At 41.6% G+C, this 18338-nt stretch overlaps 1 pseudogene; it reads right to left on the bottom strand.

Annotated features, from left to right (window-relative positions):
• Window positions 1-13154: 13154 nt before the first annotated feature.
• LOC126001968 (60S ribosomal protein L21-like) lies at window positions 13155-13739 on the bottom strand (annotated as a pseudogene).
• Between the last annotated feature and the right edge of the window lie 4599 nt (window positions 13740-18338).

Here is an 18338-nt window from a genome sequence, read left to right as displayed (position 1 = left end):
AATGGACCTCCTTACCCACAGTGTCCTTACCACCATCCACTACATCTCCCACTCCAGTGTCCTCCCCACTGTCCACTACATATTCTAACACAGTGTCCTCATCATCATACACTAGATGGTCTTGTGGGCATTAAACAAATGGGCAGAAAAATGAGCAGCACTTCTATTAGAGAGGTTAACAGTAGAGATCAAAATTAAAATATTTTTGGATTGTCATGGGTGGGTGGGTACTCCATATGATCGCCTGAGCATGCCAGGGGTGATCCCTGAGTGAAGATCCAGGAGTAAAATGAAACCAAACAAAGAAAGCACCTTTTCAACCTAATTAGGTTTTCAATCTAACTGCCTTACTAGTGAGTCTTTAATAATGACCAGAATAAAGACTCCATGCCACAGCTCTACCTCAAAAAACAAACGAACAAAAAGAAAAAGAAAACATACTTGAAAGAAGTCCCAATCAAGAACACCATAAAAGAACTATTAAAAGACTGAATGGGAATTAAGCTCAATATGTTAAACACTAAATTATGGTGTTTGCTCCTTTAAACAGCCAGCATTACAATTTAACTAATACAAAGAATTACAACTGCACTATAAAAAAAGTTATATTTTTCCTGTTGTTGATATAGCCTAAAATAATAGATCTAGTCCAGCCTCTGTTCAGCATTCATGGACCCCCCCCCTAGCTTACTGAGATTCCCTGATTAGATCATATTATCACTCCTAAATCAAGGCATCAATACCAATCTGACCATGTGAATTGATTACAAATGAGAGGTACAGCCCTGAAAAAACAGTGATGTCTTTACCATAAGAAAAGAGAATATGAGGGCCAGAGAAAGAGTACGCGAGAAAGGCACTTGCCTTACAAGCATCTCAATCTATTCTACAGCATTCAGTTTTCAAGCACCACTTGGAGTAATCCCTGAACTGAGAAAAGGGCAAGAAGTACACATTGAGCATTGCTGAGTGTTACAGCAAACTTTAAACCAAACCAATGGGAAAAAAGAGTGTGGACTTTGAGAGACAGTACAGGAAAGGATTTGCCTTACATTCAGTTGCAGCGTCACAACCCTGGTTCAATCTGTAGTCCCATATAGAGTCTCCTGAGCATCAATAGGTGTTCCCACACCCCCTGCCCCCAGGTCCCAAAAGGAAGAATACATTGGCTACATGAAACATAAAATCTCGAGGAATAAAAGAAAGTAGCTCATTCATATTCATTCTTATTCTTGGAGGGCAGTAGTTGACTGGGCAGAACACACGTGCTATTAATTCCACAGTAACAGATTACACAACCTGGATCTGTAGAGAGTGGTGCAGTGGAAATGGACTTCTAGACTAGAAATTTAATTTTTGTTTTGTTTTGGTTATTTTGTTTTGTATTTGTTTGGAGGCCAAACCCAGTGAAGCTCAGGGGTTACTCATGGCTATGTGCTCAGAAATCGTTCCTGGTCTGGGGGACCATATGGGACTCTGGGAATCGAACCAAGGTCCGTCCTGGATTAGCCGCATGCAAAGCAAATGCCTTAAGACTGCACTATTGCTCCGGCCCTTCGAATAAGGATTCTTTTTTTTTTTTTTTTTTTTTTTTTTTTGGTTTTTGGGCCACACCCGGTAACGCTCAGGGGTTACTCCTGGCTATGTGCTCAGAAGTTGCTCCTGGCTTGGGGGACCACATGGGACACCAGGGGATCGAACCACGGTCCGTCCAAGGCTAGCGCAGGCAAGGCAGGCACCTTACCTTTAGCGCCACCGCCAGGCCCCAGGGATTCTTAAAATCATTTGTGACTCTCTTTATGTCCCAGAGGAATGCTTACATTATCTGATTATATGAAATAATATATGCAAATCAAACACTTACTGATAATAAATCATACATTTCTTTTTTTTTTTTTTTTTTTTTTTTTTTGGTTTTTGGGCCACACCCTGTGACGCTCAGGGGTTACTCCTGGCTATGCGCTCAGAAGTTGCTCCTGGCTTCTTGGGGGACCATATGGGACGCCAGGGGATCGAACCGCGGTCCGTCCTAGGCTAGCGAAGGCAAGGCAGGCACCTTACCTCCAGCGCCACCGCCCGGCCCCAATCATACATTTCTTTTAAAACACATTCTGTGACCCCATATTTAACGATCTCAAAAAGGATCAGGACCCAGAATTTAAAAATCTAGATTCTAACACATGATTGATGCATTACTAGACCGAGTTGATGGGCAATAGACAAGTGGATTCAGAAAGGAAGAACAGGAGCTGGAGCTATTGCAAAGAAGTTTGGGTGGTTGTCTTACAAACCCCTTTGTCGAGCTCAGTCCCCAGCATTCCTCCCATATGATCCCTCAAGCCTGCCAGGAGCAATTTCTGAGCTCAGCGCCAGGAGTAACACTGAGCACCAGTGGGTGTGGCCTATAAAACAAAAAAGAAACGAAAGGAAGAACATTCTGTAATAACAGTGGGAAGAGTGAGAAGAAAACAGTCCAATGTCCATATTTCAATATTAAGCAGTTTTAAATAAATCATATGTCAAGGGTACAGTGTGCAGAGCATTTGCCTTGCACTCAGCTGACCCGAATTCTATCCCCAGCATCCTATAGGGTTCACTGAGCCCACCAGGGGTAATGCCTGAGTTCAGAGCCAGAAATAATTCCTGACCATTACAATGTATAGCCCCAAATCAACAACAACAAAATAAATAAATAAAACATGCTAATGAAGACCAACACTGGATCTTAATAAGAACAATCTAGTAGATGATTTTGATGACTACATCTATCAACACTGCAGTAGAATCTCTGGAAAGATGTTATCAACAGTGAGGGTTTTACAGAAGATCTAGACCAGGGGTCTCAAACTCGTGGCCCGTGGGCCGTTTGCGGCCCGTGGCTGGCCTTCAAATATCGCAGTATTAGCGATTATTCACTTACCGAATAATTGCGATAAAAATTGCATTAGTAAGAAAAAAATGGCATTAAACATTCACATACCCCGAACAGTTCCGTTTGGGGTATGCAAAATTTTAATGCAATTTTTTGCAATTGTTTTCTTTTTTTTTTTTTTTTGTTTTTGGGCCACACCCATTTGACGCTCAGGGGTTACTCCTGGCTATGCGCTCAGAAATCGCCCCTGGCTTGGGGGGACCATATGGGACGCCGGGGGATCGAACCGCGGTCCTTCCTTGGCTAGCGCTTGCAAGGCAGAAACCTTACCTCTAGCGCTACCTCGCCGGCCCCTGCAATTGTTGTCTTACTAATGCAATTTTTTATTGCGAATATTCGGTAAGCAAATAATCGCAAATACTTTGTGCCTAGCGCAGACGTCATTTCTGCTGCTCCTGCCCGCTGTCCCTTGCATTATCGGAGGCCAAGAGAGAGAAGGAAGAGAACGGAGAGAAGTTTATTACAGAATTAGATTTTGTCATACCTTCATCATGACTTCATCAAAGCCTGCAGTGATGAGAAAGATTGATGGCACAGACAATTTCAGGAAAAATGGAAGACGCAGTACTTCTTTGTTGAGCACAGGGGCATCCCCACATGTCTTATTTGCTCAGAGAAAGTTGCAGTGCACAAGGAATACAACTTGAAACGCCATTATTCAACTAAACATGCTGAGGAATGTGCAAATTATCAAGGAAATGAGAGAGCCAAGCGGGTTGCCAGTCTTAAAGCATGTCTAATGAGGCAACAAGATTTCTTCAAGAAAGCAGCCAAAGAGAATGTTGCATCAGTCGAAGCTAGTTACACGGTTAGTGAGATCATTGCTAAGGCCGGGAAACCATTCACAGAAGGAGAGTGTTAAAAAATGCATGTTGCAGGCTGCAAGTATTATCTGTCAGTAAAAGAAAGGTCAGTTTAGCAAAATCAGCCTTTCTGCCAATACTGTGGCAGAGCACATTTCTGACATGTCAAGTGACATTTATCATCAACTGTATGAGAAAGCCAAATGTTTTGATGCATACTCAGTTGCTCTTGATGAGGGCACAGATATAACAGACACTGCGCAGCTCACAATTTATGTCCATGGTGTTGATTGCAATTATGAATTGACAGAGGAGCTGCTCACAATAATTCCAATGCATGGCCAGACCACCACTAATGAGATATTTCGGCATTTGTGTGATGCCATTGAGAATGCAGGTTTGCCATGGAAGAGGTTTGTTGGATTAATAACCGATGGAGTGCCATCCATGACAGGGAGGAAAAATGGACTGGTGGCACTTGTTCAAAAAAAAAAAACTTGTAGAGGAGAATGTAGAGAAGGCCATTGCTCTTCACTGCATTATCCATCAGCAGGCCCTTTGCAGTAAATGCCTGCCGTGTGACAATGTGATGTCTGTTGTTGTGAAATGCATCAACCAAATCAGATCCAGGGGCTTAAAGCACAGGAGGTTCCATACTTTTTTAGAGGAAATGGAGTCAGAATATGGAGATGTGCTCTATTTCACCGAGGATTCGTTGGCTCAGCAGGGGAAATGTCCTGAAAAGATTTTTTGAGTTGAGAGAAGAAGTGAAAGCCTTCATGGAGAAGGATAAGAATGCTGTTTCTAAGTTGAGTGATCACAAATGGCTCATAGACTTAGCTTTTCTTGTTGACATCACACATAAGCTCAATGTACTAAACAAGATGTTACAAGGCCCAGGGCAGCTTATCAGGTGCTGCCTATGACAAAGTGAGAGCATTCTCCACAAAACTTGTGTTATGAAAATCCCTGCTCTCTCAGACAAACCTTTGCCATTTCCCAGCATGCAAGGAACTGTGGATGCAGGCATACCATTCAGTGGTGAGAAATATGTTCATGCTATTTTTATGCTAGAGAAGGAACTTGATCACAGATTTGCAGACTTCAAAAAGCACAGAGCCACTTTCCAAATTTTTGTGGACCCCTTTTCCTTTGATGGGCAAGATGCCCCCCTGTGCTTCAAATGGAGCTCATTGACCTGCAATGCAACTCTGATCTCAAAGCCAAGTTCAGGGAGATTAGTGGAAAAGCAGACATGCATGGGCAATTTTTGAGAGAATTGCCCCCCAGCTTCCCTGAGCTTTCCCGAATGTTCAAGCGCACCATGTGTCTTTCTGGGAGCACATATTTGTGTGAAAAGTTATTCTCCACATTGAACTCCAATAAGTCAAAGTACAGGTCTAGACTTAATGATGATCATCTTCAAGCCATACTGAGGGTCTCAACTGCTTCCTCTCTAAAGCCAAATGTGGTTCATATTTGTGAGAAGTGCTGTCAAGTCTCTGGCAGCAAGGAATAGGCAAAAGATGCCATGTTCAGAAGAACTGTTCATGATCTTCACTCAATGTTCTATTCATGTTCAGAAGAAATAATTAAAACTGTTAATAATGACGTTTGAGGACGTGTGTGTGTGTGTGTGTGTGTGTGTGTGTGTGTGTGTGTGTGTGTGTGTGAAATCCCTTATGCAGCCCTGTCTCACCCAACTTTGCCTCCTGCAGCCCCCAGGTAAATTGAGTTTGAGACCCCTGATCTAGACTGCTGGGATGGATCAGTTCTTCCAAATTGTCTATCCCCAAGATATTGGCTGCTATTGGAAGGCAGGACATTTGTTGGAAGACAGCACAAAATATCTCTAAGAGCATAGTTAGACCCATGTAAAAGCACAGTTAAGACCTATTTTTTACATTTCTATATTGGAATCCTGGAGCAAATAGCTTTTGTCTAGATTAGAGTCAGATTGGATTCTATTTCTACTTAATTGTCTCAGTTATCACCTATTGTTGCCAAATAGAGGACTCACAGCCAGAGCCAGTTTCACACCCAATTCCCTGGAGTCCTCCTGTAGGAAACCTTCAGTGTGAGAGCATTTCAGGCCAGTGAACTGTAGAAGAACTTAAGAGTAGACATTTCTGCTCTCCAAAACAGATGTAACGAATTGTTCTTCTTGGGAAGCTTAGGTACTTCGAAGGTCTAGAAAATAAAACAGGGCCTTGCCTTCATATACACCACTGAATAAGCCAAGGTTTATGGTCAGATTACCTAAATAAAATTATCCATTTCTCTATGCTGAATTAGCAAAAAAAAAAAATTTCAACTTAAAATATCATTCTTAGGGGGCTGGAGTGATAGCACAGCGGTAGGACATTTGCCTTGCACACGGCTGACCCAGGACGGACCTTGGTTCGATCCCCGTTGTCCCATACGGTCCCCCAAGCCAGGAGGGCTTTCTGAGCACATAGCCAGGAGTAAGCCCTGAGCATCATCTGGTGTGGCCCCCACAAAAGAATAACTTTCTTTTAACTTTCTTTTTTTTCTTTCATAATAAAAAACTATTTCCTGAGCACTCTCACTATGTATAAGTATTTTTTGATATGAAGAAAGTTTCTACATATAGAGGAGACAGAAATTACTGCTGTTTTCTAGTTCAACCTGTAGTAAAGAATGAATAAAACATGCAGTATAGAATGAAATTTATTTCATTTATATACCACAAAATATCTGAGTTTTGCTGTGCGATATTCCAGAAAGAGACCCAAAAGACAGTACAGAGGTTAAAGTGTTTGCCTTACACACAACTACTCAATTTAACAATTAAGCTTTCAAGTGACCTAATCCAGGTTCAATCCTTAAAATTCTTACAGTCCCCTGAGGCCTGCCAGGAGTGATCCCTGAGCACAGAGCCAGGAGTAAGCCCTGAACACTCTGGGTGTTGTCCAAAAATCAAATGTATACTTCAGAGGGAGAAAAAGTAATGGAGACATACATTATATAAGATTTATAACACCACTTACTTTTGAAGTTTAGTGATGGGGATTTTGGGGATTATAAAACTATTTGTGTATACATGGAGACATGTACATTCCTTTTGTAATAAATGTCATATAGCTCACCAGCATATTGTGTTTAAATACCTTGAGCTAACCAATTGTGCCACTGGAGGTACTACTGTAATAAATGTCATGTAGAAAAGCAAAGCATAATAGGATGGGGAGAAATTGAGAGAGACCAGCAGAGATGTGCTGAAAGGAGATGTCTTGAGTAAAGATCTCGGAGTAAGTTCACACATTAAACTTGTAAGCCCTTCACATCCCACTTTCCCATATTTGCAAGGAAAATTTTGTTTTTACTTTGATCAACACTAAAGAGAGCCCTAATCTAATTTACCTGTCCTCTCAGAGACAAGGATGAGGTGCTGGGAGCAGATGTAGGGACACAGATTATATTATCTATAAAGAACATTGTCAGCTATTGCAACATGTCTAAGCTATGATAACTGACTTTTTGCATGCCCACCCATACCTGGGGTGTGTGGGGGGATGCTGTACATACTGCATACACCCCTATCTGTGCTCAGATATCACTCCCAATGGAAGTTGGGGGGCCATATGCAGTGCCAAGGATTGAATGGGTTTGGCCTCTTACAAAACAAGAAGCGAAGCGTATCTTTTTCCTATCTCTCCAGCCATATCAATCATTGTTTATCAATCATTGTTATGGTCTTCTCTTTCTCTCAGTCCTCACTATTGCTCCTCATCCTGTTTGTTCTCAAATGACACAAACATGTTGCTCTACTGGTATTTAACAATCACTTCCTTTCTCAGTAGAATATCTCTATCAGGAAGAGAGACTGAGCAGAACATGCGGCCTGTGCCATGAAATGTCCGTTATAGTCCCTCCTTCTTTGGTTAAACTCCAGTTGTAGTTTATGCTTATCACCATCTGAATGTAAACATTCTGTGCTTGCCATATCTGTATCTATTTCTCACAATGTCTTTTTTATTTATTTATTTATTTATTTATTTATTTATTTATTTATTTATTTTGGCTTTTTGGCCACACTCAGTGATTCTCAGGGGTTACTCCTGGCTATGCACTCAGAAATTGCTCCTGGCTTGGGGAACCATATGGGACTCCGGAAATGGAACCAGGTCCGTCCTGAGTCAGCCACGTGCAAGGCAAACGCCCTACCACTGTGCTATGGCTTCGGTCCCTTTTCACAACGTCTTTAAAATACATTGTATGCATGTGTGATATGTTTATAGGATGCGGCCTGACGTATACATATGCATGGTGTGTGTGGTATGTGCGGGTGCACGCCTATGGTGAATTGTGTGTGTTATATGCGGTGTGTAAGCACAATGTGTGTGTTCATATGTGTATACATCTATAATGTATCTGATATATGTCTAGTATGTGTCTGGTGTGAATAGATGTGTGGTCTGTTTCTGTGTGTGCGAACATGAAGTGAGCAGTGTGCGTAATGTTTGTAGTGTTTGTATGTGTGATGTCAGAGATTGAATCTAAAGCTCCACACATGCTAGGTCTAGTTTTCCTGCTGAGCTGTGACCGTTCTTCACAGAATCTTGCCATTTTTACACTTGTCCCTAAATTTCGTGACTTGATACGTTATATTTTTTGAATGAGACATTAAGACAACTTTACTTTCCAAGGTAAGATACATTTTCTCTGCATCTCAATACCAAGAATTTAAACTCGGTTTCTTCAGTTCTAACCCCTATCTATCCCTTCAGGACACAACTTAATCTCTGACTTCTCTTTTATTGAGTTCTCTTTTTGGAAAAATTCTCCGCTAAAAATTTTTTTTTTCCAACTCAAATCACAGCTTAGTGTGTTTTAAATAGTATATTGAAAGAAGAAATGAAGTTAAAGTGCTGGAACTTTTGTTTCACTGTAACAGATAAATACTGAATTTACACATACATGTGAATTGGGTCATAGGTCATAACAACGGTTCCTATCATGGTTAGTGATGCTTTGAAAGCGCAGTAGCTATCAGGCCTGGCTTTTGATATGTTAAAAGAAAGTTTGAAAAAGAAGCTTGGTTAGCTTTACACTCCCCTGGTTTGCAAGACAATTATCTGGCTGGAGAGGCCAGAAAAGTCAACTTTGGAATCTGAAGTGCATTAATGTCCTTTTGGTACAGCTTCCTTTGTAGAATAGCCTCTGGCTCCTTTTGTGTATTAAGCTGCAAACCCAGGGGGAGGAAACTACAAAGAAACATTAAGTTGTTTCTGTTCAATATTGTAAAATATCTCCCTGTTAAATATGTCAATTATGAAGCCTTGCACTACCATGTGGATCTGCTAGTGGCTAAACAAGACAAGTTTTTTTTTATGTGTTTGTTTGTTTGTTTTTGGGTCACACCTGGCAGCGCTCAGGGGTGACTCCTGGCTCTAAGCTCAGAAATCGCTCCTGGCAGGCTCGGGGGACCATATGGGATGCTGGAATTCGAACCCCCGTCCTTCTGCATGGAAGGCAAATGCTCTACCTCCATGCTATCTCTCCGGTCCCATTTATTAAACTTCTAAGAGGACTCTTTGTGTGTGTGTGTGTGTGTGTGTGTTTGTATATCTTGTCCTTTTTTTTTTTCTACTACGGGCAGAAATATTAAGAATTTTATTTATTTTTTTGGGGGGGGGGGGAATCTCCCACTTCGTTTTTTTTTTTAAGTATATATATTTTTTTATTTATTTAAACACCTTGATTACTCTTGCCTTACCCCCAAAGCACTTACTGAACTAGCTTTCTGTTGGGAGTATGCATTAGTTTTCAATAAGATAGGCAACCATTGTAGGCCGTGTTGGGGTGTCAAATGGAAACCTCTGAGGCCATCTACCTAAGTGTATTAGGAATCTGTCTTTCAATTAGTCTGCTTCAATTATTTTTGAAGCTTCTGGACTCTTAAGTTTTTTGTTTTTGTTTCTGTTTTTTTTTTTTTTTTTTTGGTTGGTTGGTTTTTTTGTTTGTTGGTTTTGGTTTTTGGGTCACACCCGGCGGCGCTCAGGGGTTACTCCTGGCTCAACGCTCAGAAATTGCTCCTGGCAGGCTCAGGGGACCATATAGGATGCCAGGATTCGAACCACCATCCTTTGCATGCAAGACAAACGACTTACCTCTATGCACTATCTCTCTGGCCCTGACTCTTAAGTTCTGAAGTATTTCTCAAGCCTTTTCTGTTTTCCCACGACAGGAAATAAGGATTTCTTTGTAAGCTCCTAAAGAAGCTAAAGGAGAGATAGTACAGTGGATAGAGCATTTGCCTTGCATGCAACAAAAATGGATTAGATTTCTGGCACCTCACATGGTCCCTTGAGCATCAGCACCTCCAGCGATGACCCAAATAGAAAAGAAAAGAAAAGAAGCCAATTGAATTGTCACTTGTTTTATAAGTGCTGAGGTTTTCTTTTCTGAAATGTTCTGTAGGTCTCAATGCAACCTAAACTGGCTAATGAGGGTTTGTAGCCTTTGTTCATATACATGTAAACTCTATTGGATTGCAATCGATGTATCTAAGCCACAGTATTCTTCTGTACCAGAACACTCCTAATCCACAATGACAAGTTTTAGTAGCTGGGTTATGTTATTTAGTAACTCTTGGAAATTCAGACACTACGTTCAGTCATAGGGGGCTGTTCTGGTCTAGGTTCCTAACTTTTACCTTACTGTCTACTCTCTCTGACTACTTCTTTACCAGCTGTGTCACTTGGGTTTTCAAAAAAAGAGAAGATGACAAGGAGCTAGAAGCACAAGAGGTGTATTTAAGTAAAGATAAAAAGTAATGGGGGGCCCGAGAGATAGCATGGAGGTAGAGCGGTTGCCTTCCATGCAGAAGGACGGTGGTTCAAATCCTGGCATCCCATATGGTCCCCTGAGCCTGCCAGGAGCAATTTTTGAGCGTAGAGCCAAGAGTAACCCCTGAGCGCTGCCCGGTGTGACAAAAAAACCAAAAAAAAAAAAAAAAAAAAAAAAAAAGAGTAATGGAAAAAACTGGGGAGAGAAATTTCAGACTTTAGTACAGATCTGACAAAAGTTCTGCCAGTACAATGTGGAGTTCAGGAGGTATGGGAGGCCAATAGCAGGGCAAATTTTTGGGTAATGAGAAAGCTGAAATGTAAAAAATTGATTGAAAGTTGCTGAAAAAGCAGTGAGAACACTAAATGCTCCCAAGTTCTTTTCACAAAGCAATAATCAACTGAAAACTGAGTGTTATTAGAACAGACCTGATCACTTACAGCGGTGATCTTTTATTTCTATGGCTTCAGATGGGATGAATAAGATCAGTTATTCATTCCAAGGTGTAACAGAAAATTTAAGATGGAATTTATCTCAGTTATGAGAATGTTCATACTCAGAAAGGACATGGTTCCCCCCTTCTCCATTTGTCCATGTGTGTTGGGGGAGAGGTAGGAGAAGGACAAATAGGGATGTAGGTAGGAAAATGTATTTTCGTTATTTCCGACAATAATAAATTTGATCTTGTAGTTCTTTTCCCAAACTACTATCAGCTCTCATCCATTTCCTTTAAGACAAATAAGAACTACTTAATGCAGCGGATGATTCTTCAATCACTCCCTTTCATTTCAGTTTTATATTTTGGGGAGGTTGGGTTCTGGGGGGACACACATAGCAATGTTCAATGATTACTCCTGGTTCTGCACTCATGAATTGCCCCTGGAAGTGCTTGGGGTACCAAATGGGATTCAAGGCAAATGCCCTACCCACAATACTCTCTTTCCAGTCTTAAGATCAGGCTGCTTTGACCTCGAACCTTGTTTTTCAATTCTAGAATGAATTTTCCCTTTTGAAAGTGACTACCTAACATTTTAAAGTGAGACATGTTTAGGAGTATAGGGGTACTGACCAAAAGGAATAGTGGGAGGATAAATACTACCTGGGTCATCTTCCTGTGTAAGTAGGCTAGTGGTGGTGGTGGTAGTGGTGAACCAGAGACAAGGTAGAGGGACACTGAAACAAAAATGAGGAGGAATGGACACTTTGGATGGGATTGGAACATTTATGCATAAACAGAAATTTCAATCATAAATGCATGCCTCCTCTACTTCTGTACATGTTTGAGCAGCAAAATCATACGCGCAAATCTCTGAAAAAGAACCAAGTACCTATGAAAACTCTTGGAAAAACAAAAAAAATAACTTAAAATTTTGGGGGGTGGGAGGCTGGTTTTGGGAGGACAGAAGTGCTCAAGGAACCACACTGTGTTAGGATTCACATCTGGTCCTCTCAGCAAAGCATGTGCCCCAGCCTTTGGAGCAGCTCAGAGCTGACTTATGTGTTTTCTTCCTAGTACTTCTGTATTCCATTTGTGCTACTTGGTGCCATTTGGTGAGTAAACATCTTAACTTTAAGTGACATGAATTAACAGCAACTAAAGAACGGTTTTAAGTGGATTGAATTTTTTTTTTATTTAAACACCTTGATTACATACATGATTGTGTTTGGGTTTCAGTCATAAAAGGAACACCACCCATCACCAGTGCAACATTCCCATCACCCATGTCCCAAATCTCCCTCCTCCCCACCCGACCCCTGCCTGTACTCTAAACAGGCTCTGCATTTCCCTCATACATTCTCAATATTAGGACAGTTCAAAATGTAGTTATTTCTCAAACTAAACTCATCACTCTTTGTGGTGAGCTTCCTGAGGTGAGCTGGAACTTCCAGCTCTTTTTTCTTTTGTGTCTGAAATTTATTATTGCAAGAATGGATTGCAAGTGGATTGAATTTAAAATTTTAATTTTTACTATTTTCTTTAATTCTGAACAATAAAGTGCCAGAGTAATAGTAAAACAGGTATGCCATTTGCCTTGCATGTGGCCTACCTGGGGTTCAATCCGTGACACCCTAGATGGTCCTCTGAATACTGCCAGGAGAGATTCCTGAGTGCAGTATTACGAATAAACCCCAACAACTAAAAATTTAATTCTGCATAATTAAAGCATGTGCTTAGACTATCAATTAGTTTCTGAAAGGGTAACAATGTCAAACATTAGCCTCTGCCTCGTTCTGTTTTCTCCATCTCTTCTCTATTTCTCAGATATGAAAACTCTTCATATATCTCGCAGTGGTCCTCAAACTATGGCCCGCAGGCCACATATTGTATTTGTATCTGTTTTGTTTCTTCATTGCAAAATAAGATATATGCAATGTGCATAAGAATTCGTTCATAAGTTTTGTTTTTACTATAGTCAGACCCTCCAATGGTCTGAGGGACAGTGAACTGGCCCCCTGTTTAAAAAGTTTGAGGACCCCTGCAGAGATTATGTTATGTGTAGGAAAGTTTCCTGTTTTTTTTATAGTTCAGAGATTTTTTTATTTAAAAAATGTCTCTCGATCTATCCTTTCTCCCCTTTCTCTTATTCTCTCTCCCTTCTTCTCTCCTCTCTCTCCCCTTTCTCCTCTCTCCCTCCCTCTCTCCCACTCTCTCCCTCCTTTCTTTTGACTCCCTCCCGCCCTCTCTCTCTTTCAAAGAAAAATGCCTCTCATGTCATGAATTCAGAAGGAATGGGTTCCAGCATCTCAGGCTCCTTTCCATTGGTTCTCACAAAGTGTACTTCTCTGGCTGAGCAGGCTGGAGCCTCAACTGAACCAAGGTCCCTTTCTCTTTGGCTACCTTCTTTTTCTGATCATTTTCTTTCACCCACTTCAGAAAGCTGTCTCGACTTTTAGAGTGCTTAATATGCTCAATATGAACATTAATTCTCTTGGCAAGAATCTTGTCCTTTACTTGTCTGTTTACAACAATACCAACAGCATGCTGGGTAACATTGTAGACTCTTTCAGTTTTTCCATGGTAACATTTATGGGGTATTCCTTTTGAAAAGTGTCCATTCCCTTTATGCTACAGTCTCATCTTTCTTGTAAATCTGCATGTATGTGAACAAAGGCCAAACAGCTCCATGTTTTCTAAAGGGTCGAGAAAACATATAGCGGGTGCCCCTGCTCTTTCCCTTTGTGTTGGTCATGACTGTAATTTACTGGAAAAAAAACTGGAAGATAGGGGCTGGGAAGGTGGAGCTAGAGGTAAGGTGTTTGCCTTGCAAGTGCTAGCGTAGGATGGACCGCGGTTCGATCCCCCAGCGTCCTATATGGTCCCCCCCCCAAGCTAGGAGCGACTTCTGAGCACATAGCCAGGAGTAACCCCTGAGCGTCAAACGGGTGTGGGGCCCCCCCCCCAAAAAAAACTGGAAGATAGCGGTTCCTGCTGAAAGAAAAGTTGTCTTTTCTAAACAAGTTCTATGAATAGCTACTTCTTTATTTGATTACTTTATATTAAATATACTGATTTTGTATTGAGAGAATCTTGTCAATTAATATGCCTCAACTTTTAGAATTACTTCTGCATGGAATGAGAAATAAGAAGTTAGCATTGATTTCTTGGGGCCGGGAAGGTGGCTCTAGAGGTAAGGTGTCTGCCTTGCAAGCGCTAGCATAGGACAGACCGCGGTTCGATCCCCCGGCGTCCCATATGGTCCCCCCAAGCCAGGGGTGATTTCTGAGCGTATAACCAGGGGTAACCCCTGAGCGTCAAACGGGTGTGGCCCAAAAACCAAAACCAAAACAAAACAAAAAGAAGTTAGCATTGATTTCTACTTCAGGAAGCTGAGCGTTTCATCTGTAGTTTGGAGACGTGTCTCAACCTGATCTGAGGTGTGTGTTATTGGCCTTTCTCCTTCTGGGAAGCTTGGCCACATCTCTCTGTCTGTCAATTTTCAATTTGTCTGTCTCTCTGTCTCCCTCACTCTCCTATTCTCCCTCTCTCTCCATTTCCTTCCTTCCTTCCTTCCTCCCTCCCTCCCTCCCTTCCTCCCTCCCTCCCTCCCTTCCTTCCTCCCTCCCTCCCTCCCCCCTCCCTCCCTCCCTCCCTTCCTTCCTTCCTTCCTTCCTTCCTTCCTTCCTTCCTTCCTTCCTTCCTTCCTTCCTTCCTTCCTTCCTTCCTTCCTTCCTTCTTTCCTTCCTTCCTTCCTCCCTTCTTTCCTCCCTCCCTCCCTCCCTCCCCCCTCCCTCCCTCCCTTCCTTCCTCCCTCTCTCCCTCCCTCCCTCCCCCCTCCCTCCCTCCCTTCCTTCCTCCCTCCCTCCCTCCCTCCCTCCCTCTCTTCCTTCCTTCCTTCCGTCCTTCCTTCGTTCTTCCCTCCCTCTCTCCCTTCCTTCCTTCTTTCCTTCTGTTCTTCCTTCCTCCCTCCCTTCCTTCTTTTCTTCCTTCTTTTGCTATTTTTGGGGGGGTTTGGACCCCACCCATTTGACGCTCAGGGGTTACTCCTGGCTATGCACTCAGAAATAGCCCCTGGCTTGGGGGGGGGTGACCATATGGGACGCCAGCGGATCGAACCGCGGTTCTTCCTACACTAGCGCTTGCAAGGCAGACACCTTACCTCTAGCGCCACCTTCCCGGCCCCTGCTATTTTTGTTTTTGGGGTCACACCTGGTGGTGCTGGCTCTGTGCTCAGAAATCACTCCTGGCAGGCTCGGGGAACATATGGGATGCTGTGATTTGAACCATCATCCGTCTGAAATTGGCTGCGTGCAAGGCAAACACCCTACCACTGTGCTATTTCTCCAGCCCTCTATTTCTCTTCTTTCACATTTCCTTAAATAACTGTGCTTAAATGCATTTTCTTAAATAACTATTTAACTCTGTTTAAATGTGTTTATTTTGCTTCTCTTAAAAAAAAAAGACAATAGGAACTGAGTTTATGATGTGATATGCCTCCATCAACTTTTTTCTTTTACCCCACCCCTCCATCATTCACTTTTTTTTATGACTCTATACCTTCATTCACCTGTAGCTTCCATCATTTTATTCAATTCTTTCTCCAGTTATACCTGAAGACTGTGTCCCTCTGGAGTCAGAGAAACTGTCACAGCTCCTGGTTTTACATAGAAGTACTCAGGTCAAAAGGTTCTCAATCTGCTCTTTCTCATGATAACATGGAATCTTTTTCTGAGCTCCTCGAGAGGCTCCTAATACAACTAGGCGATGTAGGACCTAGGAAATGCCAGAGCTAATTGTCTTTTTTGTTTTGTTTTGTTTTTGTTTTGGGGCCACACCCGGCAGTGCTCAGGGGTTACTCCTGGCTGTCTGCTCAGAAATAGCTCCTGGCAGGCACGGGGGACCATATGGGACACCGGGATTCGAACCAACCACCTTTGGTCCTGGATCGGCTGCTTGCAAGGCAAACGCCGCTGTGCGCTCTCTCCTGGCCCAGAGCTAATTGTCTTAGACCTGCCCATCTACACATTGATGAGGGCGGCAAGGAAATGAATGGCCTCACAACTGGAAAGAATCCAGCTGATCCGAAAGCTGGACTCCATGACTCCTCTAGGAAGGAGGGATGAATTGACAATATCAACTACCAATTGGCATTCCCCACTTACACTTCACACCCACTCTACCACTCCAATCGAACTATAGCACCTGCATTTAAACAACAACAGTGTCAACTTCATGAGAAATAGTGAGCAAAGGACATGATGATCTTTTCTCTTTTTAGAACTTTCACGCTTGATTAGCACTTCTAGTAATTTTGTAAAACAAAAATCTATCAAGCTTTCTTTGAGCAAGGTCTTCTTCCCTTTTCTAGTGTGGAAACGGAGCCATCAGTTCCTCAGGGAGCTTTCTAAGAGGGGAGAAGACAGTAGACAAGTCAGAACAAGTACAGTGAGGTCACTGTAAACCACTACCATGGAAGAAAGCAAGCAAGGTGACTAGAAAAAAGAACAAAGGGAGAGGCACTTTAAAGCATGTTGCAAAACAATTCTAAATAGACTTGAAATAACTTGGTGGGATGTTCTTTCGGTGAGCTTTTTACAATCTTAAAAATAAATGACTTTATATTAGTAGAGTAGTAAAAACATGTTATATTTATTTCAGCAGGACACAGGTATTACTTTTTGTAAGCTGGAATAGGTACAAATTTACCAATGTGTATATTAAGAAGTCACTTTTGCTGACAAAATGCTTCCTCCACACACAGAAAAGAATTTCTTTTAACTTATTATGTACTCATATTCCTTAAATTCTTTATTGTTGAGTAAAATTGTTAAACATTTATAGGTTTGCTTGTTGCAAAAAAAAAAATAAAAATTGATGCATGAAAGTAAAATAAAGCATGTTGCAAAGTTTACTCAGAGGAAGTGACATCTGGCCTGAAGCCTGAGAGATGACAAATTGCCTGCCTGAGAGGAGACAACTGAAATGTTTTAGGAACAGAAACCACCAGAATAAAAACCTACGAATGGCAAAGGATTGGTCAGACTCAATGAAAGAAGGGAGACCACGGGCCCGGAGAGATAGCACAACGGCGTTTGCCTTGCAAGCAGCCGATCCAGGACCAAAGGTGGTTGGTTCGAATCCCTGTGTCCCATATGGTCCCCCGTGCCTGCCAGGAGCTATTTCTGAGCAGACAGCCAGGAGTAACCCCTGAGCACCGCTGGGTGTGGCCCAAAAACCAAACCCCCCCCCCCAAAAAAAGAAGGGAGACCACGAAACGAATATAGTGAATACTGGGAAACACCCTGAGGATGTGGATTTGGAAGAGATTGCAGCCTCTTGGAAGACCCTGGAAAAAAAGACTGGAGCTGTCTGAAACAGCATTATATGGTGGAATTTTAAGATTTGCTTTATGTTTTTAAAGACCTTTTCTGGTTTCTGCACTAGATTTAATGGTAGGACGTGTAGGGAGGTAATAGGGAAAATGGATAGCGAGATAATATTGCCAAACTTTGTCACAGTAATTCAACAGGGCTCGATTGCTTGTGCCAGTAAGGTGATTTTCAATCTTGAAAACATCTAGTTACCTTTATTAATGTATTATTGTTGAAAATTATATGCTAATTTATTTCTTAAAAACCATAGAATGTCAAACTTAGACAAAATATGGACATTTATTCTCCCTTCCCATCAATTATGTCTATTTACTCTGGATAATTATTAAGTTAAACAAATTACATGGGCTCTCCTCTGCTCTGCTTTGAGACTGTTGGGGGTTTGTACATATTTGAAACAACAGTTTCCTGGAATTTTGATTAATTTTATTTCATTTTAATTAATAAAATGTAATTTTATTTATATTTCTTAAACTAAAATTTCTATCATTAAAATTCACTAATCCGAAAAAATATAGATAGTTCATAGCAAGGTAAGCAATAAAAATATTTTAAGGGTTACGATCAAGGTTTTTGCCTAGTTCTATTCTCAGGGAGCATTTTCTGCCACTTCTGGCAGTGCTCGGGGTACTATATGCAGTAATAGGCATCAAACGCATATATATTTCTTTTTTGAATTTTATTTTATTTTATTTCATTTATTTATTTATTTATTTATTTATTTATTTATTATTTATTTATTTATTTATTTATTTATTTTTGGTAATTGGGCCACTGCTCTGGGGTTATCCTTCTCTCTGCACTCAGAAATCGCTCCTGGCAGGAAGCTCGGGGAACCATATGGGATGCTGAGGATCAAACCCTGGTCCCTCCCAGGTCAGTCACATGCAAGGCAAATGCCCTATCACTGTGCTATTGCTTTGGCCCTTATATATTTCTTAAAGGTGGCATTTATATGA

The sequence above is a fragment of the Suncus etruscus genome, chromosome 2 (genome assembly GCF_024139225.1).
Source record: "Suncus etruscus isolate mSunEtr1 chromosome 2, mSunEtr1.pri.cur, whole genome shotgun sequence".
Classification (NCBI taxonomy): Eukaryota; Metazoa; Chordata; class Mammalia; order Eulipotyphla; family Soricidae; genus Suncus; species Suncus etruscus.
This window is presented reverse-complemented; position numbering and strand designations above follow the sequence as displayed.